Source organism: Urocitellus parryii, chromosome 8, assembly GCF_045843805.1.
Source record: "Urocitellus parryii isolate mUroPar1 chromosome 8, mUroPar1.hap1, whole genome shotgun sequence".
Taxonomy (NCBI): domain Eukaryota; kingdom Metazoa; phylum Chordata; class Mammalia; order Rodentia; family Sciuridae; genus Urocitellus; species Urocitellus parryii.
Window position 1 is genome coordinate 80,255,222 of NC_135538.1, and position 24,047 is coordinate 80,279,268.

Sequence of the window (24,047 nt, forward strand, 5' to 3'; positions counted from 1 at the left end):
CATACTATGCTAACACAGCCACATCAATGTTTATAGCAGCTCAATTCAAATAGCTAAACTGTGAAAGCAACCTAGATGCCCTTCAATAGATGAGTGGCTAAAGAAACTGTGAGATATATATATATATATATATATATATATATATATATATATATATATAGATAGATATATATTAGAATATTACTCAGGATTAAAAGAGAATAAAATTATGGCATTTGCAGGTAAATGCATGGAATTTGAGAATATCATGCTAAGTAAGCCAATTCCAAAAAAAAAAACACAAAGGCTGAATGTTCTCTCTTATAAGTGGATGCTGATCCATAATGGGGTGGTGAGGGTGGGGGAAATAAGGGAACTTTGATTGGGAAAAGGGAAGAGAGGGGAGGGGTGGGAGTATGGGGGTAGGAAAGATGGTGGAATGAGATGGAAGTTATTACCCTAGGTACATGTATGATTGCACATATGGTGTGATGCTACATCCTGTACAATCAGAGAAATGGAACAGTTGTGCTGCAACTGTATACAATGAATCCAAATGCATTCTGCTGTCATATATAACTAATTAAAATAAATAGATAAATAAAGACTATATAAAAACAAATTTATCATATAAATATAAATAAGTGTTATAGATTACAAAATCTAAGGTCTACAAGATAAACTAGGATAAGTATTCAATAACTTAATAAATGATTTTGTACAGTTAATGAATCAGAATATTTCTGTTAAGAATAGAGCTCAAGATTATGTAATTCATCATCATTATTATATACATTGTACTCAGTGGGATTTATATTTTGTGTACTATTATGAAAATTTCTAACTTTTTCTGTCATTCTTTTTTTGTATTATATTTCATATAATAGTCCTCAGTTTACTCAGGAAAGAAAATGTAGCTTTATTATTATTTTTTAGATAACAACTTAAATAATAACTTCAATGACGTAAAGTACTTGTAACAAGAATTTTTTCTTATTATTTTTTTTATTTCATGTTGGTTTCTTAATTTAGTTTTTCTGAGAGCCTATTATTTCCATACAGAACCACTTGATAGTCTGTTGAAACTGTAAAGTTATGGTTAAGAAAATTAATATTATTCTCAAATAACTCAGTTTTGGTTAGCATAATGTCAAACTAATAATCAAGATAAAGTGGGTTTGAGTTTTGCTTCATTTATCCTGTATCTATAAGATTAAAAAAGGGTAATTTTTAAAAATGATTAGTTCTGATAACAATTATTTAAGAACATATGTTATATATTGTAGTTTTTATCACTTTATGGCTTCTTATCTATTTTGACTTAATTATTTCCTATTTTTCCCTATGCCTAGAATATAAAATGTTTATGTAAATTTCAAAGCTTCTCTTATTGATAATGAAAAATATAAATAGTTCTGATAATTCTAGAAGAATCAACTTATTTGGCAAACATATTAACAAATAGATGTAATTATTATAAACAAATTTCATAATACTTAATAGGAATTTTTAAAATTTCTTGAAAACAGTCTAAATATGATTTCAGTGACAGATAATTTAAAGTCTATTGTGGAAGAAATTCGGAACACAGTCCATGAAAAATTAGGGCCAAGTTGATCTTGTTGAAGTGATGTAGTAGTTTGAGTAGTTTGCATGATTATATAAAAAGTAAGGACAGTGTTTAAAATTAATTCAGATTAAAATGAATAATTGGAATCACTTATCCTTCCAAATTCAGTAACAACCATATAATTTTAGCTCCCTTGCCTGAATTGTTTCTGATGCTCTTATTCACACACTCGCTGATTTGATATGTAGCCAAGGCAACTTGGACATATTCTTCATGACATGAGATGGTTTAGTTTATATATTATTGAAAGTTTAAGGAAATCATAGCAGCTGCTCTCCAAACTGTACCTCCTCCCCTGATGTAGCATGCTGTCTCCTTCTATTCTTTTGACTCAGAATCTTTAGATATGACACTGCCTTCCCATTTGAAAGGCAATGTAGAGAGTTGGATGAAAGTAGACTTTATATTCAGATTACTGGTTAATTTATGTTGATTTTTTCCCCCAGAATTTTTGATTTATGTGATCTAATTTCATTACCTCAGAATCATGGAAATATTCACAAATCAATGAAATAAGCAGTTATATAAAATTTAAAATTACTATTTGTATTTGTGTGTTTCTCCAGAATCAGAGTTAAGTCACTCATAGTACATACTTAATAAAATTAACATACTGCTGTGGTTTGGATAAGTGTCTCTAAAAAGTCCCATGTGGAAAAGGTATGGTCCCATGGTGGTGTTAGTGGTTGGTGGTATAGTCTAACGTAGGTGGTGTAGTCTCATGGCAGATTATCAGGTAATTGGGGGTGAGCCCTTGAAGGAGATTGTGGAACTTTGATAATATTCCTCTTCCGCTTTAGCTTTGTAAGTCATGAGTTACACAGTTGGCTCTACCATAGGCTCCCTATCATTGCCATCTGTAAAGCCCACCAGAGGTTCTTTAGGTCTACCAACTCTTAGGCTGTAACCTGCAAAACTGTGAGCCAAAACAAATATTTTCTAAATTAATTATTGCAGGCATTTCTTTATACTGATGGAATACTAACAAAGAAAATTGGTGTCAAGAAGTGGAGTCATTGACAATAGCATTCCTGAGACCATGTGGAGAAACCTTAGGAATGGGTTCATGGTAGGAGTTTGAAAGAGTTTGGAGAGGTAGGCTAGTGGAAATCCTTAAATGATGTAAGTGGAGCTTAACAGGTAATTCTGGTGAGGGCATGGTAGAACATTACACTGATAGAAACGTGGACAATAAAGACTGGTCTGGTGAAATTTCACATGCAAACAAGTACCCTATTAGAAATTAAGTTAAAAGCTGATTTTGTTCTACTGTGGCAAAAAACCTGGTTTCATTGTGTATATTCCCTGAGAGTTTATGAAAGACCGAATTTAAGAATGACAGTTGAGGGGCTGGGGATGTGGCTCAAGCGGTAGCGCGCTTGCCTGGCACTCTCTCTATTTAAAAAAAAAAAAAAAAAGAATGACAGTTGATTTATCTCGCAGAAAAAATTTCATAACAACAAAGTCTTCAGGTTGTGGCATGAACATTATTTGATGCTTTTAGTTAGATTTTCAGTAAGATTCTGGAACAAAAGAAAGTAGAGTGGAAAGATTTGGAAAATTCTCGGCTGCCTAGGGATACAGTAAAACCACATGCTTGGGAGGCAAGGGTGCAAGCCACTAACTAAAGAGATTAGTGTGGATTGAAAGAAACAAGCACTTTTCATCAGGACAATGGGAGGAAGACCTCAGGGCATCTCAAAAATATGCAAAGCCTCTTCACCTATCAAAGACTCAGAGTTGTAGAAAGGAAAATATTTTTTCAAAGATGTTCCAGGGCAGAATCCCTTCAGAAAAGAGCCATAGGGTGCTCTGCCCTATGCACCCAGCCTGTCTTACATTCATCAGGATTAATATTTTGGGGCTGCTGCAACCCCAATTCAAGTGAGCTCAAGTACAGTTTGCTCTAGCAATAGACCTTGGCATTGTTCATGTGATGCTGGTTTTGCACGTGTGCAGATTTATGAGGTTATGGTGACTTCCACTGAGATTTCAGAGGAAAGTTTGGGAGGCCAGGCAGTGTGCTGCAGGGTGGAAGTGCTTTCAAGCATCTCCAAAAGGACTATACACATAAAACTGTAGAAATGAAACTGCAAGGGAGACCCTGGGAAGTAGAAGTACAAGCAACATGCACAGCTCATCAGGGAAAGCTACAGGCAGCCTGCAAAACCAGCCCATCAGAGTACCATGTTGGCTTTTATAAGCAAGGCAAAGGAGTGGAACAGCCTAAATCTTGAAAGCCAACTTCCTGCCACAGTGTTCTCCAGTTGCTGGACATGGAGCTGTAGGATTTAATGTTTGCTCTGCTGGGGTTGGGTCTTGCTCTGGACTTATCCCTTCTTATAGTTTTCCTAATTCTTTTTTCTGTATTAGGAATGTGAACCTATGCACATCCCACCTAGTGTCATAGAAGTGTATAATTTTCTTTTTAGTTTTTACAAGAGCTCATGGAAGAGTTTGCCTTAAGTCTTGGAGATTTCGAACTCAAATTTCTGAGCAATGCTGAAATAGTTAAGACTTTGGTGACCCTTGGGAATAGATTGAATGTCTTTTGAATTGTTGATAGGGATTTAGGACAAAGAGAGAGAGAGAGATACTGAGCCATAAAACAAATGCCCACTAGTCATTGAGATGCAGATAGCACAGTATTAAATCATAAGCAATAGACCTTTGATACATGCCCTTGCAAAATGAAGGAAATACGCAAATGCAGGGAAAAATGGCATGAAATTGCACAACTCCATGTTGTTTGCCTCCAGTCTGGCACCTAACTAAAGCTCTTCCATAAACATGGGAGCCCCAGCCCAAGATAGGCTTCTTCCTCTCAAAGCAGCCTGCATTCTCCCTTGAATGTGTATCTGCTTCCTAAATAAGTCTTTGTCTGACTCATACTGAGATTCTTTTTAGTCTCCTATGCCAAGAACCCTGCTGGTCCTGAGTTGAATTCCCTCTCTCCTCCCAAGAGCTCCTCAAACCCTTTTCTCCCATGACATTGAGAGATGGACATGAACTTTTGGGAGTCAGCCTTGGAATGCCATGGTTTAGATTATGTCTCCCAAAGGCCCATGTGTTAAAAATTTGGTCCCCAAGGTGGTGCTACTGGGAGATGGAAGAACCTTTAGGAGGTGGGACCTTATGGGAAGTCATTAGGTTATTGGGGGTATGTCCTTGAAGGGGATTGTGGGACCCTGGTCTCTTCCTCTTTCTTTTTTTTTTGCTTCCTGGTCACAAGGTAAGTATTTTGTTCCACTATGCACTCCCTACAATCACCACCTGGCATGCCACCAGGGTCCCAAAGCAATGAGTCTGCTTAATCTTGGTCTGGAACATTGAAAACTGGGAGCCAAAATAACCTTTTTCTCAGGTGTTTTGTTGCAGAGACAGGAAGCTACAGAAAAGACTCATAATCTTTCCATCAATGTAATGCTATCCTATTAACTTATTGCCAAGGAATTTCATATGACATATAGTCTCATGTCAAGTACAAAGATGACTTCATGGCACACAATAACCTTCTAGAAGTTTGATAATCCTTTGGATTTGGGGGCTCATTCATGTTACCATAACACTGCTCTAATTGCTAAATTTGTCAGTTAGCTGCCTTAATTTGGGGTGGAAAATTCATGGCATTAGAATTATTATTGTCTCTCCCATACCCATATTAGTCATCACTAATGGTTCATGGCACTGTTGCTGAACTGAATACAAAAGCAACTATGGAATTATTTTTAAATACAGTGCTCTATAGGCCACTACCAATCAATTTGAGTTGGCATGAGATTTAAAATCTGTAATCATTCTTGACTTAGTCTAGAAAAGTAAATATTTTTGCAATATCAATCTAATACAGAACCTGGCACCTAATGACACATAATAACTACATTCTGATGTTTTTGAAAATATGAATTTAGATTGTGTAAATATGATTATATTTTTCTGATAACGTCAAAGATGAATATTTGGGAAGAATAGTTTTTGTCTAGTTAAAGATATTTTTAAGAGGAAAGGAACTGATATTTTTAGTTATGTACTTGTAGCATGTTTTAAGCCATGCACATCTTTTGATAATTTAAAAAGCATATTTTATCTTGCTTATATTTTGGATTATAAACAATAGGAAGCATGACTGGTGGTATCTAGCGGATATACCCAAATCACTACACTGTTGCAAATTATGTGGCTAACTGTATTTTGTCTTGTTATATTAATCAGCTAAAAGCTTATGACAGTAGTTGCCTTGCTTCCAGTGAGGCAACATTTCGGGATAAAATTCTGGCAGATGTTGGCATGGTTAGTAGAAGATCTATTTTTCTGTTTCTATTTACCAATTATGAGGATAATAACCAGCTTCCCTGGTTAGCTGCTACATAAGCATCATGCAGGTTTGAAGTGACATTGACTTCAAGCAGGAATATATGGTTGTGGTATTGTGCTTCCTCTGAAAGTTGGTCAGCCCAGGATTCCATTGAATGTGGTTCTAAGAGGAGGTCATTATACTTGCACTGTGCTACCTATCACTGTCAATTTTAAAGTATACATCATTTCTCAAAACTTTATAGATTGATGTCTGGTTATATTAGAGGTTAATCCAAACCTACCTGAGAAATAACTGGAAGATAAATTTCCCAGACATGCAGCTAAATAGCAAGATGCTCATCACACAGGAAACTGAGGCAGGGTTAGCAAAAGCATAAGTGAAAACTAGATGACACATAGTCCATTGGAAGACATAGAAGAGAAGAGATGTGTTTTTGCCACTAGTTTATTTGCTGACATGTGAAAGGTGACTCTAAATTATAGCCCATCCTTTCTAATTACCCAGAACAGGACAATGGAAGTTTTAACAGTCAGCTTCACCATGAGAATTAAGTGTTATTTATAAGACTCCTTGTGGAGTCCAATATTTCTTTGTTGGTGATTAGAAAAAGGCATTGGAAGTAAAACACCAGCCTTTCAAGGCCAGGTATATTGAACATGGTTTCCTGGAAAGTACTGTCCTTGACTTTGAAACTCTCTTTTCTTACAATCAGGAGTCAGATACCTGGGAGAAAACTGCTTTGAAGACCTGGAAAGAGGAGGCTTCCTAACTTCTGTGCCTTTGGTTCCATCACAAAAATCTCTGTAGTAAACCTTCTTAACTATTAAAATGGTTTCTTAAATATTGTTACATGTTGTTGATTCATTTGGTTAGAAAGCAAGTCATAAAAGAAAGATAAAATGTGCTCCATTGTAAAGCATAGTTTGAAAGTCTTAAAAATTTCTAGTTGTGATACAGTGCAAAATAGAAATTAGAACCTATGTAATACTACAGTTTGCATATTTTATAGCAGAGAATTTACTCTTTGAAGGTAAGTTTTATATTTTTCTCACAGAAGCTTTTGCTCTGGTAAATGTTTTTCCATTTCTTTCTTTCTTTCTCTCTTTTTTCCCTCTCTCTTTCTCTTTTAAATATCTTTCCCACTGATTTCATTGTGGTTCTATTTCATCATACTCAGTGTGTTCCCAAGTGAACTTATTTTCCATTTGAACCCGACCTGTTTCTCATTTCCCCTTCTCTGTCAGTGTTGCAAACTTTTCTTCATTTATAAAAGTTTGGATTTCGTGCTTTTTCTCTGACAGGTAATCGTCTAGCTCTCTTGTCCTATTCCTATTTCTGTTGTCTGGGTCTGAAGTAGTCTGTATCTCTCTTGGCATCTGTAACTATCTGGCTTATTGCCTGTTTTTCCCAACTAGATTATGAACTATTCAGAGTCCTGGGCCTTGTCTGGGTTGCCTGTCTGTTTATCTTAAATACATAGAACAGGGCTTGGCGCTCAAATATGTATTATTCAATACACACGTGGTAAAGGAATAAATGAAAAGTAGGTCATCACTAGTTAACGTTTGGGCCCAAACAATTAATTCTTCTGCATTCTACTGAACTACAGATATTATTTAGATCCTAATTTAATTATGCCATTTATTTAAAAAATTAAAGTCCCATTATGATTCTTATTCTTTGTTTTATAAAATATAAATAGATACGTGTGTATGCAGAGAGCACACCGTGTTCAACCTCACTATGATGTGTTCTTTTCCAACTGGATTGAAAAAGCCCTACTGTCTCTCTTTCTATTTAAGTTTTACATAGGCTCCCAAGCCCAGTCTACTTTCACAAATCTCTAAGGTCTTTTTGTACTACTCATTATTTCTCTTTCCTTCTGAAGTTTTTCAGAATACATACTAGGAACTGTGTAAATTTTACCACTTAGTTATTTCATATGGGTGATTCACTATAAAACTATGTGGTAGTCTTGTCTCCCCATTAGATGCAATTTCACTTAGGCAATGCAGCTAGACTTCAAAACAGCAATCATACTTATGAACTGAGAAACTCTCAACTCATGAGTGTACAGACTTAAAATAAAAATTTTTAGCCACTAGTGTTCTATTAAAATTCAAGCCTCATATGGAAACCTTACTAGATACTTGCAAATAGAACATCCTGATGGACATGTACACAATTTTTAAAAAATCTTTTTTTGCCTTGAAGTTCAGATTCATTTAACTAAGTTACGGCTGATCCACCAGGCACTCCAAAAGAAATGCCCAGGGACACCTTTGGCTTTTCCCATTTCTTTGTCTATAAGCTAATGATCTTACAAATTCTATCACTCTGTCTTGAGAATCACACTTGATTTTCTTCTTCCTTCTCCTTTTCTTTTCACTGAACTAATTCGGGCTTTATCATTTTTTTCTCTGATTTCCACTCTCTTCCTCACTTAAAACCCAAACTTCTAAAAATGCAAAGAGCCCACCCTATCTTCACCACTTCTCTCTCATAAGCCTTTTGGGTTAGGCCGCTCTCAGGTGAATACATCCCATTCCCAAACACATAAGAATCTTGTAAAAAGACAGGAACACACCCATCACCTGTATATCATGCTTTGTTTTATGCTTTTCTGCTATGGTTATTCTCTCTACTTTAATTGTAAAAGCTTTCTGAATTAAGATCTACCTACAACACCTTCTTTAAAAGGTATTCCCAGATCTCCTTTCTTCCTTCCCTGTTTCATATTACTTTACTATGTTAATATTATAGTACTCATCATATTTTATTATAGTCATTTGTTTATATCTCTCTCTCCCAATTAAACTGTGACATTCTCAGGGACTTATTTTTGTTCATTTTTGTTACCTGGACAACCACAATACCAACCAAGTAGAAGATTGGCTTCAGAAGACGTTTTAAAAATACATACTTGTTTTCTAAATTCTAGTTCAGGTCTTTTGTGATAATAATGTCATGTTATATAATTCATATTTAGTTAAATGTTCTTTTCAATTTATATCCAATATCCACAAAATTGTAGCTGTTTTCTTATTTAAATTTTTTTTCTTCTGTTAAGGAAGAAAATATTCAATGACATTTGTTAAATCATAGTATGGAAGATTTTATTCAGGACCTTCCTCTTAGTCAGAGGAACAAGTGGGAATTGAGAGCAGGAACAATATGTAGGCCAGAGGATAGAAAATTATTAAAAGGAAACCCCAAGGGTGCAGGGATTCTGGCTAGGGATTCTACCTAACAGTATTCTTGTGGAAGACAGGCTGATATTGGTCTGGTGGAAATTGGGTCCATATCCCCTGGAGTCAAAGAATAAACACTGAAATAATGGCAGAGGCAAGCGTGGCAAGCAAAAAAAAAAAAAAATTATTTAAGAAAGTGATAAAGATAGACTTCTCTAAAGAGAAGAGCCAAAGATCCATGGAAAGGGGTGCAACTTGCTTTCTTATAGCCCCCTGAGCTTCTTTATTTCATTAATCATTGTCTTTATTTGTTTTTCCTCCCTTCCTGGAATAGGTGACTAGGGATGTGAGTCTCCGAGGTTGTTAGCAACCCTTGGTTCTTCCTTTGACAACCAGTTGTCACCCTTTCAACCCCTATTATTCATTATCTATACTAATTGCCTGAACTTTACCTCTGTCTCAAGGACATGTTACTCAGAAATCGCTGGGAGGATGGTGGAGGATGAGGAGCCCAATCAGGTGGGATGTTTGGCAGCATCACCAACCTGTACCCACTGGACATTAGTGACGATTCCTTCCTTCTTCAGATGTGACAAACAAAAATATCTCTAGGTATTGCTAATTGTTCCTTGAGGGATAGAAGTCATCCTGATTAATCCATTCAGATTCTCCTTGTAGTTTTGCTGGACTCCAAAGAATAGAAGAGTTTGCTTTCCTAATTGTATTGGTATCATAACTCTGAGGAACAGAGCATGTACAAACCAGTCTTCTGCTGAGCTTTTCATTAACGGGCTTCTGAGAACTCAAAAATTCATGGTACAGATACTCCCTTCAAAACTCTGCTCTAAGAGACTGGACCAAATTTTAATGTGGCTACATGAAGTCTAAGTCCACATCCTTGGAACAACCTAGCCCCCTTTTATGTTTCTGTCTAGGAAATCTCAGAGTTGTTAAAACAACAACTGTGTGCTTTAACCAACACTTGAGATGGATCCTGGCCTCATTTTCTTTGGGCATTAAAAAAAAAAAGAGGCTTATAATTGTGAATATTTTCCTATTTCCTTGCAATGTGTATGCATCTCTTACCATTCAGAAGTCTTTTCAAAGACCTCAAAATCGTTCTTAGAAATGTAATAATCAGAAAAGATAATACCTCAGTCGTGCATGGTGAAGATAGGATACCAACTTAGACTATTTCCAGCTAGTAGATGTGGCAGTCATAACTGACATTGACACTGACCAACTTTTTGTAATTTTTCACTTTCCTGATTCTGCTTAAACCTCTGCTGTGTCTTCTTCTTATTCCTTCATTTTCCTTTTAAAATTCCCAGTCAGCTCTGTACAGATACAAGTTGAACTCAGTTCACACTAGGTTCCCTATTGCAATAGTATATTACTGATTAAAATCTATTTTTACTAATTTAGTGTCTAGCTTTGTTTGTCCTTGTCACAGAACTATCCAAGAGAATATTATAGAGTCCCCTCTACTGCTTCAACTTTTAATGTCCAACTGGGAGTGGGTAGGTAAAATCCTGGGATAAAGTGTTTGAAAATTCACTATACAACCTTAAACAAAATTCCATGTATATAATTACTGATTATATTCTAACTAAACGTCAGTCCCTTTTTGTCTTAGTGCTAATAGTGAATAAACCTTCATGCATTCCACTTCACAAGGACATTTTCCCTTTAAGAAATTACATTGAGTTTATAATAGTTTAACCCAAATGATGATTTTCTCTGTTAAGAAGTTTAAACCATCTAAAAACCTAATGGAAAAGAGAATCTAAGAGGGTTGGGGAAGTTAAAGACACTGTAATTAGTCTCCTTAACCCTTCCCACACTGTTATGTCTATCTACTCAGTATGATCCTGTGTCTGGGTAAGTAAAGGCTATTTTCAAGGAACTCCTATTTTGCCTTTATAAGGAAGTAAAATTTTTTTCAGGCTAAAACTCCCACAAAACTGTCTGGGTAGTAATTACCATCATTTGGGGCATAGTTGTTCATATTTGGATTTAGTTTTTCTTTTCAGATTATAAGTAGAAGCTTATTAAAGTAGAATCATCTGAACATCAGAAAATTTTATGTAAATCAATGCAATTATGAAGGCTTTGTAGATTAATTTAATTATCTAATGATTTGCAGGCAGCATAGATACAAAAAAAAAATTGCTTCAAAAGTGCCACCAACTGTTTTGATTGCAAATTACAATTTAGGGACTTTATCATATATTAAAATACTCATCAAATATTTCACATTTCCACTGCTCTCAAGGTGTTTTTTGCTGGGAAACCAATTTCAACCACTTGAGTAGGTTTCTAGTAAATTTACAGTCACAACAGGATGAGATCATGTTTCATTCTCACTAATGACCAATAGGTAGTATAATGCTCGCTTAAGAGTTGCGAGTTTTGATGCCAGGGAGAGATACTGGCCAAATTCTATTGTCATATTGTGTGCATAGACAAATGTGTAACAACAAATCCCATTATTATGTACAACTCTAATGTATCAGTAAAAATGTGAAGGAAAAAAAAAAGAGTTCCCAGTCTTGAAATCCATACTTAAGGAATATTTGGCACCATTTCTTAAGGAATTTATTAACAAGATAAATAAACAGGTGAGTGGCAAAATATGGCTATTTATTGAGTTATACAAATAGCAAGAACTATGCTATGAAAATAACTAGGATTTATCAATAAAATATTTCTGAAAAAATATTGGATATTGATCTGCCATTCAGAGAAAGGAAATGATACATACCTGTGTATATCTTGGGCTAGTCAGAGGATTAATCAGAGTGGTATTCAGGAGTATGTATTGAAGTTGGAAAGCAAAATGAGGAAGGCAGGAGTTACAGAGATAAAAAACTGATGTGGGAAATGAATAATATTTGATAGAGGAAGGAGACTGTTGGTTTGAATGCTATATCTGGAAAGAAAGGATTAAAGAAGACTGATGTGAAACCATTTTCATCTCTATAAAAGACTATTTGTAACAGAGATAAGAAATATTTTTGATGGATGCAAGAATATAAGCTAAAGTTAAGAAAAATCACTGTATTTCTCTCACAAAAATGAGGTGAAACAATTCCTTACTATGTTAACTACTGTGCTTAACTGATGACCAATAAAAACTTAAAACTAATCTCTATTGAAGTAAAATTAGATTTCATAATTGAAGAATTGGACTCTAGGTCACCAGAGTGGCATAATTAAATGAATAATGTTGTCAATCATGTTAACAGAAAGATTGGGAATCTTAAGGTTGGGGTAATTTTTGAGTCATTTATTTAATTATATTATTGCCATAAAGAGAGTGCATTTCACTGTAACACAAGCTTTTTTATTTCTGCAGACATATTAGTACCTTGATATGCTTACTTAGTGGAAAGCACAATATATATAGTAATATAGTTGCTTTTGAGTTAACCTCAGTAAATAATGTAAAACTGTTAAAATTCCCTTACTCAGGTAATATGAAGAACATCAACTGTTGAGTATATCAATGCCAGATCAAAGGATTCTGGGATTAATTCTTTATTGCTTTATATTTAAAACCTGTTTAGACATTTATAAGATAATTTTTATTAGAACAGTTGCATACGTCTATGTTTAATGTTGAACATACCATGTTTTATTCCTCATTTTTATAATGTGGCATTTTGTTATTGAAATATACTTTGTTTTATGCATTTAGTAGGTACCACTTAAACAAGTTGAAAAGTTAAAAGTGACAGGTTCAACTAAGGTTAATCAGTTGGCTCAGTTGATAAAATTTATGCTTTGGAAATTACTAGACTATTTCAAACTCACCAAATTCTCTCAATTACAAATATTCCAGGGGTAGGAGAATTGCTAGGTCAAAACCAGCATTAACAACCTAGTGAGCCCCTGTCTCAAAAAACAAAAACAAAACCACAAACAAACAAACAAACAAAAAATGGCCTGGGGATGTGGCTCAGTGGTTAAGTGTCCCTGGTTTCAATCCCTAGTACCAAGAAACAAACAAACAAACAAACAAATGAACAACCAAAACATTCCAGTACAATATAAAAACAATTATTTTTAATGTTTCTTTCAATGATAAAAATAAAGTGAAAGATTGTAAATTTCATCTATTGCTATAAAATGTTAAAATATATTATCACTACATATACTTTTAATTATATAACTCAGTTGTTTCAAATGGCATTATTATCCTGAATAACAAAATTTACTTGTATACTATGATTCAGGAGGCATTATGATAGATTTGACTGAGAACTCAATAAAATTGCATTGAAGACAAGTAACTGGCAGAATTATTTTTGAAGCTTCTTTTATGTTTGAGGAAATTACAGAAATATTGAGTATTAGAGCAAGATGAGTGGAGGTGGGAAGAATTCTCTTTATTTTGTATTTGGCAGGGAAGGGAGAATCATGTGTTAATAGTTAAGTAGATGAAGAACACAATGTTACTGAGCTAGATTTTGAAAGAAGAAACTATTTTAATAGTTTGGTACTAGGGATTGAACTAAGCCTGTGTTCTCCCACTAAGCCATACTACTCATTCACTTTTTTTTTTTTTTTTTTTTTTTAGATTTTATATGCAGTGCTGAGAATTGAACCCAGCACTTCCCGCATGCCAAGCAAGTGGACTACCACTGAGCCCCAGCCCCAGCCCCACCATCCATTCACTTTTTAAAAAATTAACTAATAACTGGGCTGGGGAGGTGTCTCAAGCGTTAGCGCGCTCGCCTGGCATGCCTGCGGCCTGGGTTCAATCCTCAGCACCACATACAAACAAAGATGTTGTGTCCACCAAAAACTGAAAAATAAATATTGAAATTCTCTCTCTTAAAAAAATTAACTAATAACAACAAAAAACAGCTTAGAGAGAAAATAAAGTATGTCTGTTAGCAAGAGGGAAGAATTCTTAAGAATAGGACAGATGAACTCTTTAGAAGCACACAAGTTGTATAAAAAGTAATTAGTAATTTCTTAGAAGACAGGGAGGATGTTTTGGGTTATAATTTTGCACATGCAAAGAGCCAAAGATAAATTTTGAGTTAATATTTTTTGGTCTTACTAGAAAATAATATCAATAGGTTTGGTTTTTCTATTATACATAACATAATATACATAATATTAATATACCCATCTGTAATTTCTACAATTCATTATTATGTATTAAAACCAATTTTACAAAGTAATTTTAGTATCTTCAAAGATTTTGGAGAAATTGCCTTAAGCATAAAGAAAATAAAAATAATGTACATGAAAATGATGCATTTTTTTCCCTGTTTTATGAAGCATAACAAAATTCTTAACGGCTGTCAGGTTGTATAATTTATTGATGCATCTTGAAATGTACCAGATGAAGAACTTGTTTTAGAAAAAAAAAGAAAAAAATTATAGCACTGTAATTATGCTACTAAGCTTTTGCTAAGTGTCTTGATCTAGCTCAGAGAAGCAGGAGAAGAAGCTCAATTAAATAGATATGACTGCAGTCTAGACATGAGAAGTCCTTATTTTCAGTGTTTTTCACTTATATTACAAAGGGAACAAAACAACTGGGAGCTTTTCATTTTAAAACTAAATTTAAAGAGTCATCCAAATATGAGACTTAGTAGAGTTTCTACCACCCAAAACTCAAATATTCAACCTGTAAATAAAAAAAGGAAATAAGAAAGAAGAAACAAGCATGACATGTACCAGAGCCTTCTAGAAAACCTATTATGTCTCCAGATGAAACAGTTTTGTTTAGCCTCTTTTATACCTGGCACATGTTTGAGTGGAAACAGTGGAAGCTACTTATGTCAGTTTCTGGATATCTAAAGTTCCATTATCATTCATTTTTACTTTGGATAAAATGGAGCTCTTCTCTTTGGATGGAGAGAAGCTATAATATGGTTAGGTTTTAGAGATGAAATGTGAGGAGCATGAGTGAGTTTGTGCAAGTTAGGCTGGCTTTTCCTCCTGGATAAAATGTTCTGGGGTGTAAGGAGCAAGAATTTGGGGTTTTCTACTTCGATTCTAGCTGTAACCTAACTCTTTCCTCAGGTGTCTGGTAGTTGTCTCTCGTAATTTGTAAACATTTTGAATAATTAATTGCAGATATGTCTTCAAAGATATATTGTGTTGTTAGAAAAATGAAATTTGGCATAGGAATAACAATATATATAGTCATGACATTTTTACTTATTTATTTATTTACCTTTGTAATCTTTTTTCTTTGAAAACAATTTAGTATGTTTCAATTTGTTGAGGACTTAACCCCTATTGATAGATCCACCTAAACCTCTGTTTCAATAGAGAGGGGTTTTTTAAATTGTTGTGATTTTGTTTTGTAATTGAGTCACAAATATCATTTTTTTAAAAAAATTTCCCTACCCCATGCAGTTTCTTTCCTTTACAATACTCTTCTTTTATTGCTTACTTTTTCAAAACACAATTTAGCCACTGGATAAGAAAAAGGTTTTGTGATGGCCCAAATTTAATTGCAATTGTTAAAAAAATGTAGGATAAGAGATTATAATTTGCAAACTATGGATAAAGAATAAAAAATCTTTTCACTCTCTTGAATATATATTAAAATCTTAACTCAGATCTCATCACAACCATGAGAGAGTAGACTATGCCCTGCTCTGAATTATTCCATGATAATAGAACAGTAGTTTTCAGGCTGTTCCTAACCCTGAGTTAGTCCATTTTATAAAGCAGTTGTTTGACAAGGGGTACTTCATTTTGAGTATAAATGCTGATGTCGAATGACTCTATAACTTCTGCCTAACATAACCATAAGATTAAAAACTGATAAATAAATCAATCATGGTAATAAAAATAACTATCTGTAAAATTATCAAATTAAATCAAAAGCGCATGGATCTTATCCATGTCAAAAAAGCCAGGCCCTTGGGCTTACCAATCTCACTACATGTAACCCCCTCACTAGAGACCCCAAAAAGCTGGAGCTCTTCAAAACTGGTTGTTTTGACATACACTGCACCAACATAAGAAAATCTGAAATTAACAAATGACAAATCTCTGAATTTCTGATCTTGGGCTTCAGCTCAGCTTGATCTTCCAGGTTGATGTGGACCCTGGCCTAGGGTCCAGCACTGAGAATCGTGTGGTAAAAGACACTGTGCCCTGAACAAATTTTTGGTTGGTTAGTAGTGTCCCGACCACTTCTTGCAATGACTCTTTATATCTTCTTTTTGCCTTTGTTTTCAGTTCAGCCTCCTGAACACCTTCTTAGCATTTCTCTCTCTCTCTCTCTCTCATGCACACACACACACACACACAGTTGTGCAAAGTATGATGTGTGATTTATGTTACAGATATTAGTACTAAAGAATGTAATAAAAGAGACTGGGAATGTGGCTCAGTATAAGAGCTCTTGCCTAGCATGTGTGAGGTCCTGGGTTCAATCTCCACAAAAACTCACTCACTCTCACACACACACACACACACACACACACACGGAATGAAAGAATTTGTGATTGCCTTATTTATGACTATCAGATGATCCACTACTTATTGAATAGCAAATGATGAAAGTAGCGTAGCTTGTGAATTTATTGTTACTCAATAAATTCTGACATCATGGAAAGATATAAACATATGTGGTCTATGTTAATGACATAGCTTGTTCAGGACACCATTATAAACTTTTCAGACTGTTAACATCAACCAATCCAGTCCCTGGAATTTTCTTTTTTTGTGAAAAAGCTTCCCTGTTCACTTTGTTCCAACCTTCTTATCTATAGATAATATAAAATCAATATAAACAACTTATGTCTTCTTTCCCAAAAATTTATTTATAAAAAAGGGGTTCTGATCCAGTGGACATATTTCCAACTTTTACCTTGCCCTGCTAATGGTAGATTTTGGAATTTGTCTCAGGACCTGGTCTTATTCTAGCTATCATCTATAATGGCTCAATAGGTCCTTTTATTTTAGACATCGGTTGGTATCAAGAGTCTTTGATTTATGCACACTTTTTTTTTATCATGAGTACTTGACTGGATATTTTAGTCTCCACTGACCTCCATTCTCTTTTAGATTTTATAGTTCACACCCTAATATTTGGCTTTGGTTCATCTTTACAGATTCTCCTTTAACTTATGAGTTTCATTGACTATACTTTATTCCCAGCAATTCTTGGCATGAATGTCAGTAGTGGTCTATAAACTGGTTAAGTGATTTTTATATAAAGAAAGATGGCTTCCACCTCAATCATAAACAATAACATCCAATGTTCCATGTAGAACAAAGAATTAAAGAGAGAATATTCTCAGTCATACTATATAAGCAATCTACTTCTCTATCTCTAGAAAAGCACAGGCAGGTTTAATTAATTTTAGGCATAATTTATGTAAATATTTAACCTTTTGAAAATAAATCAACAAATACATATGAAATATAATCTAGTGCTAAATTTGTTGTTTTTCCTTTCTTTGTCTTTTAATCACTCTTGTTTTTATTCTAAAACCATAATTAGCATGTTTTCATTCAATTTTAAATTATCACTTTTGTCTTTTTTTGTGTTAAAAAATGGTTGAAAGAAAAACATAAGGAAATTCTAGTGTCTCCTTGTTATAGTTTGGATATTAAATGTACCACAAAAGCTCATGTATTACACAATGCAAGAATTCAGAGGAAAAATGATAGACTTAGGAGAGCCTTAACCCAACCAGTGAATTAATCTCCCAGTAGGGATTAACTGAAGGTGGGTAGGGTATGGATAGAGAAGGTGGGCATCTGGGACTTGCCTTTGGGTTTATATTTTGTACCTCATAAGTGGATTCTCTCTCTCTTCCTTTCTCTATTTCCTGTTATGATGTTTTGAACCATTTCCCTTTACCAAACTAGTCTACCATGATGTTTTATCTCATCTTGAGCCCTGAGGATTGGAGCTGGCTGTCTATGGACTGAGATCTCTGAAACTGAAAGTAGCAAAATAAACTTTTTCTCCTTTAATTGATCTTGTCAGTTCTTTTGATCACAGCAGTGAAAAAGCTGACTAAAACTCATTATTCATGAAACAAGGTGGGGACTTTTAAGGGATTTTTTTGTTTGATTTTATTAAGTAAGATTTCATCCTTCTTAAGATTTCTACTTTGTTAGAAATCTTGAGACCTTTGGCACATGTTTATTTGGAGAACATATGTACATATATTTATTTTTCTAGAATAGACTTTGAACTTTGGACTTGGGGAAATCGTTGAAAGAAAAACATAAGGATATTCTAGTATCTCATTACTATGGTTTGGATATGAATTTCAACATGAATTGAACTTTGGACTTGGGGAGCAGATACTTGAATTCTATAATCTATTATTTACATTCAACAAACTGACTTAAAAAAAACTTCTTTAGTAAGTTGTTTAACTCCTTCAAATTTTGTTTCTCCTGCTACATTCTACAGGGAAGTTTAGATGTCTTACTGCTTTCTCTTTATAGTGGGGATATCAATTTTGAATCCTCATTTGGAAATCCAAGTGTAACAGAACAGGCTACCAGACATTGCCAATATACAGGGTGAAAGCAAGAAACAGACTTTGATGCTCACTATCCATGATTCTATATTTAAAGTTTTCAAAACATGAGACAAAACAGAGTAAACACTCTCAATGAACAAAGAGATGAGGAAGACTCATTGTGGGGGAGGAAATGCTGATATATTATGCTTTGTGCTAAACCATTCACTGATGCTGGTACTCACTTTTTTGACCCAGGCAAAATGAAACTGGAGGAAATGGAAATAAAATAGGGAGATCACCTCTGCATTATTTTCCCATTGTAGATTGTCCAACCTTTTAATCTTGGTTCATATAGACTGCACATACAGGGGTTCTACTCATCTTTATTTCCAGTTTTCTATTTTTCTTTAGCCATTATATTTGTCCAGCCACTTACATAGCATCTTCCTAAGTGTCTCATGGGTATCTCAAACTCAACATGTAAAAATCAACTTAGGATTTTCCCCCAGATATTTGTCAACTGACCTCTCATTATACGGCACCATCCTACATACAACTGTGCAAATCTGAAATCAAAGGGTGGTCTCTCTTTCAAATCAATATCCAAAATCTTCATCAAATTTTGTTATTTGTATCCTATAATTAGTCTATGGGCTTATTTCCTACCTCTGCCTCATCTCCATCATTATAAACCTAAAATTATTAACACATCCTACTTATTCCCTTTGCATTAAATCTATTATCTCTCTTACCATTTATCTGTAGAGCAGCCACAGTGATCTATTTTACGGGAAAATTTAATGATACTACCATTCATATTTAAAGATAATTTATTACATGAAATTATTTTCACCTTTCATTCTGTTCCTTGCTCTTTGTCCTTTTGGATCTCTTACAATATTCATAACTTAATGAATATCCCCATGTAGTAGAGATTTAAATGCTGCATTTGCTTAAAGCATGGGCTCTTCAGTGGGCCCATAGATGTCCTACATGTTATGAAAAAACAGGATACAAGCTTGGCCTCTCTGTCATCATATTGCAATTGTCACCTTTGCTACCTTAAGCTTTGGATCAGACTTATGCTCAACTATGTATGTAGATATGTTAATTATTTAAAGTGTTCATGCAAAACTTGTAATACAAGATTGATTTGTGTTAGATTTTCCTGATTTCTCTCCTCCCCTTCAAGGATGAAGACACCAAAATAAAAGTAACTAGTTTCAATATTTACAAAGATATCATAACCAACACATTATTAAACACCAGGTTTTATGATGTCCTATTCCAGACCACTGGTATGATACCTAGACATCCCCAATCATTGACCCAACATTTTGCTCCTCTGCCCTAGTCTATCTCTGAATCATTTCTCCTCCCCAGCTTATCTCAGAAACAGCTAGCATTGCAGACTACCATTTTTTTTCTTGGTGCCAGCAGCCTTCACAGACTCTGACCTGAGATAATGATCCACCAGATCACAGTTTTGCCAAGATGATTTGACTACCTATCTTATGCCCTTAGGTAGCTAATCCCCTCAGTTCTTCTCAATGAGGCCACGTTGAAAATAAATTCCTGTCCTGTTTTCACCATCACTCATTTCTTTTTGGTCTATTAGAGCAAGAGGACAGGCCTGCCTGGTCTCAGGCCTGACCCCCCACTGCCTGAGTCAGGCCTTTAGCAAAGGCTCTGGTAATGCAGACTGAATGCACCAAGGACAATAACATGTGTAGGTTAATGATAAATAAGAAAGGGACAGCATTCATTTCATTAGATGTCATTGACAGCAGAAAATCCCTAAATAGTAGGTGCAACTCAGGGAATGGGATATAAGAAACTCTTATATTGACTTAGAAACACAGAATTGATTAAATTAATCATGAATTAATGATGATTAAGTATTGTGATCTGGTAGAATGGACTTTAAATACACATTAAGGTGAAATACGGAAAACTTTGGAAATAACATGCTTTCTTCACAACTCTGTGGCATGACATTCATGGTCAAACTTTTGATGACTACTTATTGCTCTTAAAAAGTAAAGGAAACTATGATGGGTTTATAAGATTCATCTGTATCTGACCCTCTCAAAGAATCATGGCTAACTGCTATCTTTATTTCTTTTACTACTTTATACATGTTGGACTGTATTTTTAATTAATTGCCATGGTTCAGCTTTCACCATTGCAGGATGCATGAGCATTTGTTTTCTCTACCCTGAAGTCTTCCCTTACTTAATATCTATCTATCTATCTATCTATTTATTTTTGTACCAGAGATTGAACTCACAGGCACTCAACAACTGAGTCACATTCCAACCCCTTTGTTATTATTTTGTGATCTCACTAAGTTGCTTAGGACCTTGGTAAGGTGCTGAGGCTGGCCCTGAATGTGTGATCTTCCTGCCTCAATCTCCCAAGCCTTAGGATTACAGACATGCACCACCTTATTTATTCTTTGGCCTTGATGTCCTGCATATTCATTCTTTTTGTAAAGTTTCATTTTATTTTTAATCAAAATGTAGAAATTGCACATTTTTGTGGAGAAAGGTGTGATGCTTTGTATGTATGAATTACTAAATTCATCAATTCTAACATTTCTTCTTTTATTTGTGGCAAGAAAATCCTTTAAGTTCTTTTGGAACATTCAGTACAACATTGTTAATCAGTTATTGTGTAAGAGACAATTAGGTTTTTTCATTGTTTGGCTATTGTGGGACACCTCATATCTAACCCAGAATGGCTATAGTAATTTGCATTCCTATTAATAGTGAGCAAGGTTCCTTTTTATCCACATCCTCACTAGCACTTGTTACCTTTAATTTTTTTTTATATTAGCTATTTTAATTGTGGCATGTGATCTTCAAAAAGTGTTAATTCTTTTATGATTTGGATGTCCTTCTTTTCTTTCTCTTGCCTAATGACTGGAAGACTTTCAGTACTATGTTGAATTGATGTGATGAAAGGTGGCATGCTTGTCCTATGTCAGATCCTAGAAGAAAAACTTTCAACTTTTCTTCATTCTGTAAAATGTTACCTGTAGTCTTGTCATATATGGCCAGTATTATGTTGTTATGTGTCTCTTCTGTACCTAATCTGTAGAGAGATTTTTATCATGAGAGAATGTTGAATTTCATCAAATGCTTTCTTTCCAGCTATTGATACAATCATATGTTCTTTGTTCTATTAATGTGGTGTACCACATTTATTGATTTTCTATGTTGAACATCCTTGCCTCCCCAAGATAAACCCACGTGATCATGTTGAATAATCTTTTTGATGTGCTTTTGGATTGAATTTGCTATTTGTTTGTTCAGGATTTTTGCATCTGTATTCATTAGGGATATTGGCCTGTAGTTTTCTTTCTTAGTCTTTTTTTTTTTTTTGCATTGGGATAATGTGACATCATGGAATGAGTTGCGGAGAATTCTCTACACTTCAATTTGTTGTAATAATTTGAGAAGAACTGATATTACTTCTTCTTAAATATTTGGTATCTTGGCAATAGAAACTGTTTTCCCAGGAAACCTTCTCTATTTTCTGTGACTGGACCAAGTTCCTTTATGTATCATAGCAGGATACAGCTTTTAAGGTATCATGTATCTCTCTTTGGCAGCCATTATTACAGTTGTCATATTAAAATTTTATTTGCTTGAGTCTTTGGTTTGTGGTGTTCTTCTTCATAGACTCCAGGATATGTCCATGAGTGGATCATATCGTTTTAACTTGCACTTTGTCTTTAGCACACAATACTGACCTGGTACCTCTTAATCCTCAGCAAATCTCTATTGACTGAATTAATCTAAGAGTCTGTAGAAAATTCTGAAAAGACTGTTTTAATAGGAATTATGAAAAGCTCCTACACTATTAGAGAGTGTGTCAGATGCTAGGCTACAATGGATTAAACAATTCATATAGGATGTAGGCAAAGCTGGTAAGAGTACATGTGGGCAGTCTTTGCTCTTCAGAGGGAGTCCAGTACTTTATACCAACTTTCTAGGAGATACTAACTCTACCCTTCCCTTTATGGTTTGAACTGCTCCATGGCCCTTATTATGCTCACATTTGGGAAAGATTCGTTGCAGCATTGGGTTGGCTGCTCTGGATTTTGGCTGTGACTCTGTGGATGGTCCTGATTAGTCATGGATCCCCTACCCCACATGTACCCATGTAATACTCTGCCTTCCCCTGGCTCTGGCTTCACCCTGTCATTTATATCCTAACACTACCAATTTCTGAGATAAAGTGGAATGAGGAATGTCTGAATTCTTGGGACAATTTTTCTAGGGAAGAATAAGGATAGGTTTGAGATGCATTGAGGCATCTTTGGGACAAGGAGAAACTGAAATATAACACTGTGTTTTCATACATTTCCTTTCCAGTTGAAAAGGTTCCTGTGAATTTGAAGTCAGATACTGAATATAGAGTGATTTGACATTTGTTCTAAATCCTTAACAAAAATAACCAAACTAAAGGCACTATCCGTATCATATAGAATAAAATGGCTTGGTAATATGTCAGTGGTTAATGAAGTTGCTGGTGACAATTGTTATGAAATATTTCAATATAGTAAGCATGAGCTTAGGGATAAAACATAAGTAATAAATCAGTGATGCACAGCACTGGGAGAAGAAAGGAAGTGAGCAGGAGGAAAATGGGCAAGGGCACTGATACTAATACATGACTAATTAGCTCATGATCTCTAATTAGCAGGATATTGTGACAAGAGTTTTTGTTTGAATCTCAGTATTCTAGAATATTGGAGAAAGTTCTCTCAAGAAAAGCACAGTGGAACAAGATGCAAGACAGTTTAGTTATATACTGTATTTTGATGAAAAATGGCACGGAGTAACATTATCTTCATAGAATCCTTTTACCTCCAAATCTGACCTGAACCTTTAGAATTTTTATTTAAAGGAAGAATTAAGACATTTTCTTTGGGTTACAAACAAGAGGCTAGGAGAACAGGTACAAAGAAGGAAGCAACATAAGACCGGTTAGCAGAGGAAAAAATGGTCTTATCATTCGCTGAGGAAATAGTATGCTTCTTTGCAAACATGTCTTATACAAGCATCCTGTTTTGTCCAATGCTATGTCAAAAATTTATTCCCAATTTTTCAGCCAGCTGTTTGTTATACAAGCCTAATGGTTAGGATGTAAGTGAGGTCTTGGAGAGAAACAAAACAAACCTGTCAGTTATTTGTGTAAAGTCCTCTCATGACAATTCTAAGCACATGAATTAATATCCCTATGCATTTTATTTTAAATAATAAAGATTTTACTGAGAATTTACTGAAATTCTCAATAAAATTATCGTTGTTTTAAAAGACAATCTTGCCCTGAAGACTCTTTGTGTATGTTTCTGCCCTTTATTTTTTTTCTATTGCTTAGCATTTCAGTCTTTGTATATGAGGCGAGTGGCTCAGCACCCTATCAATGACCTCTCAATTGAATCTGGG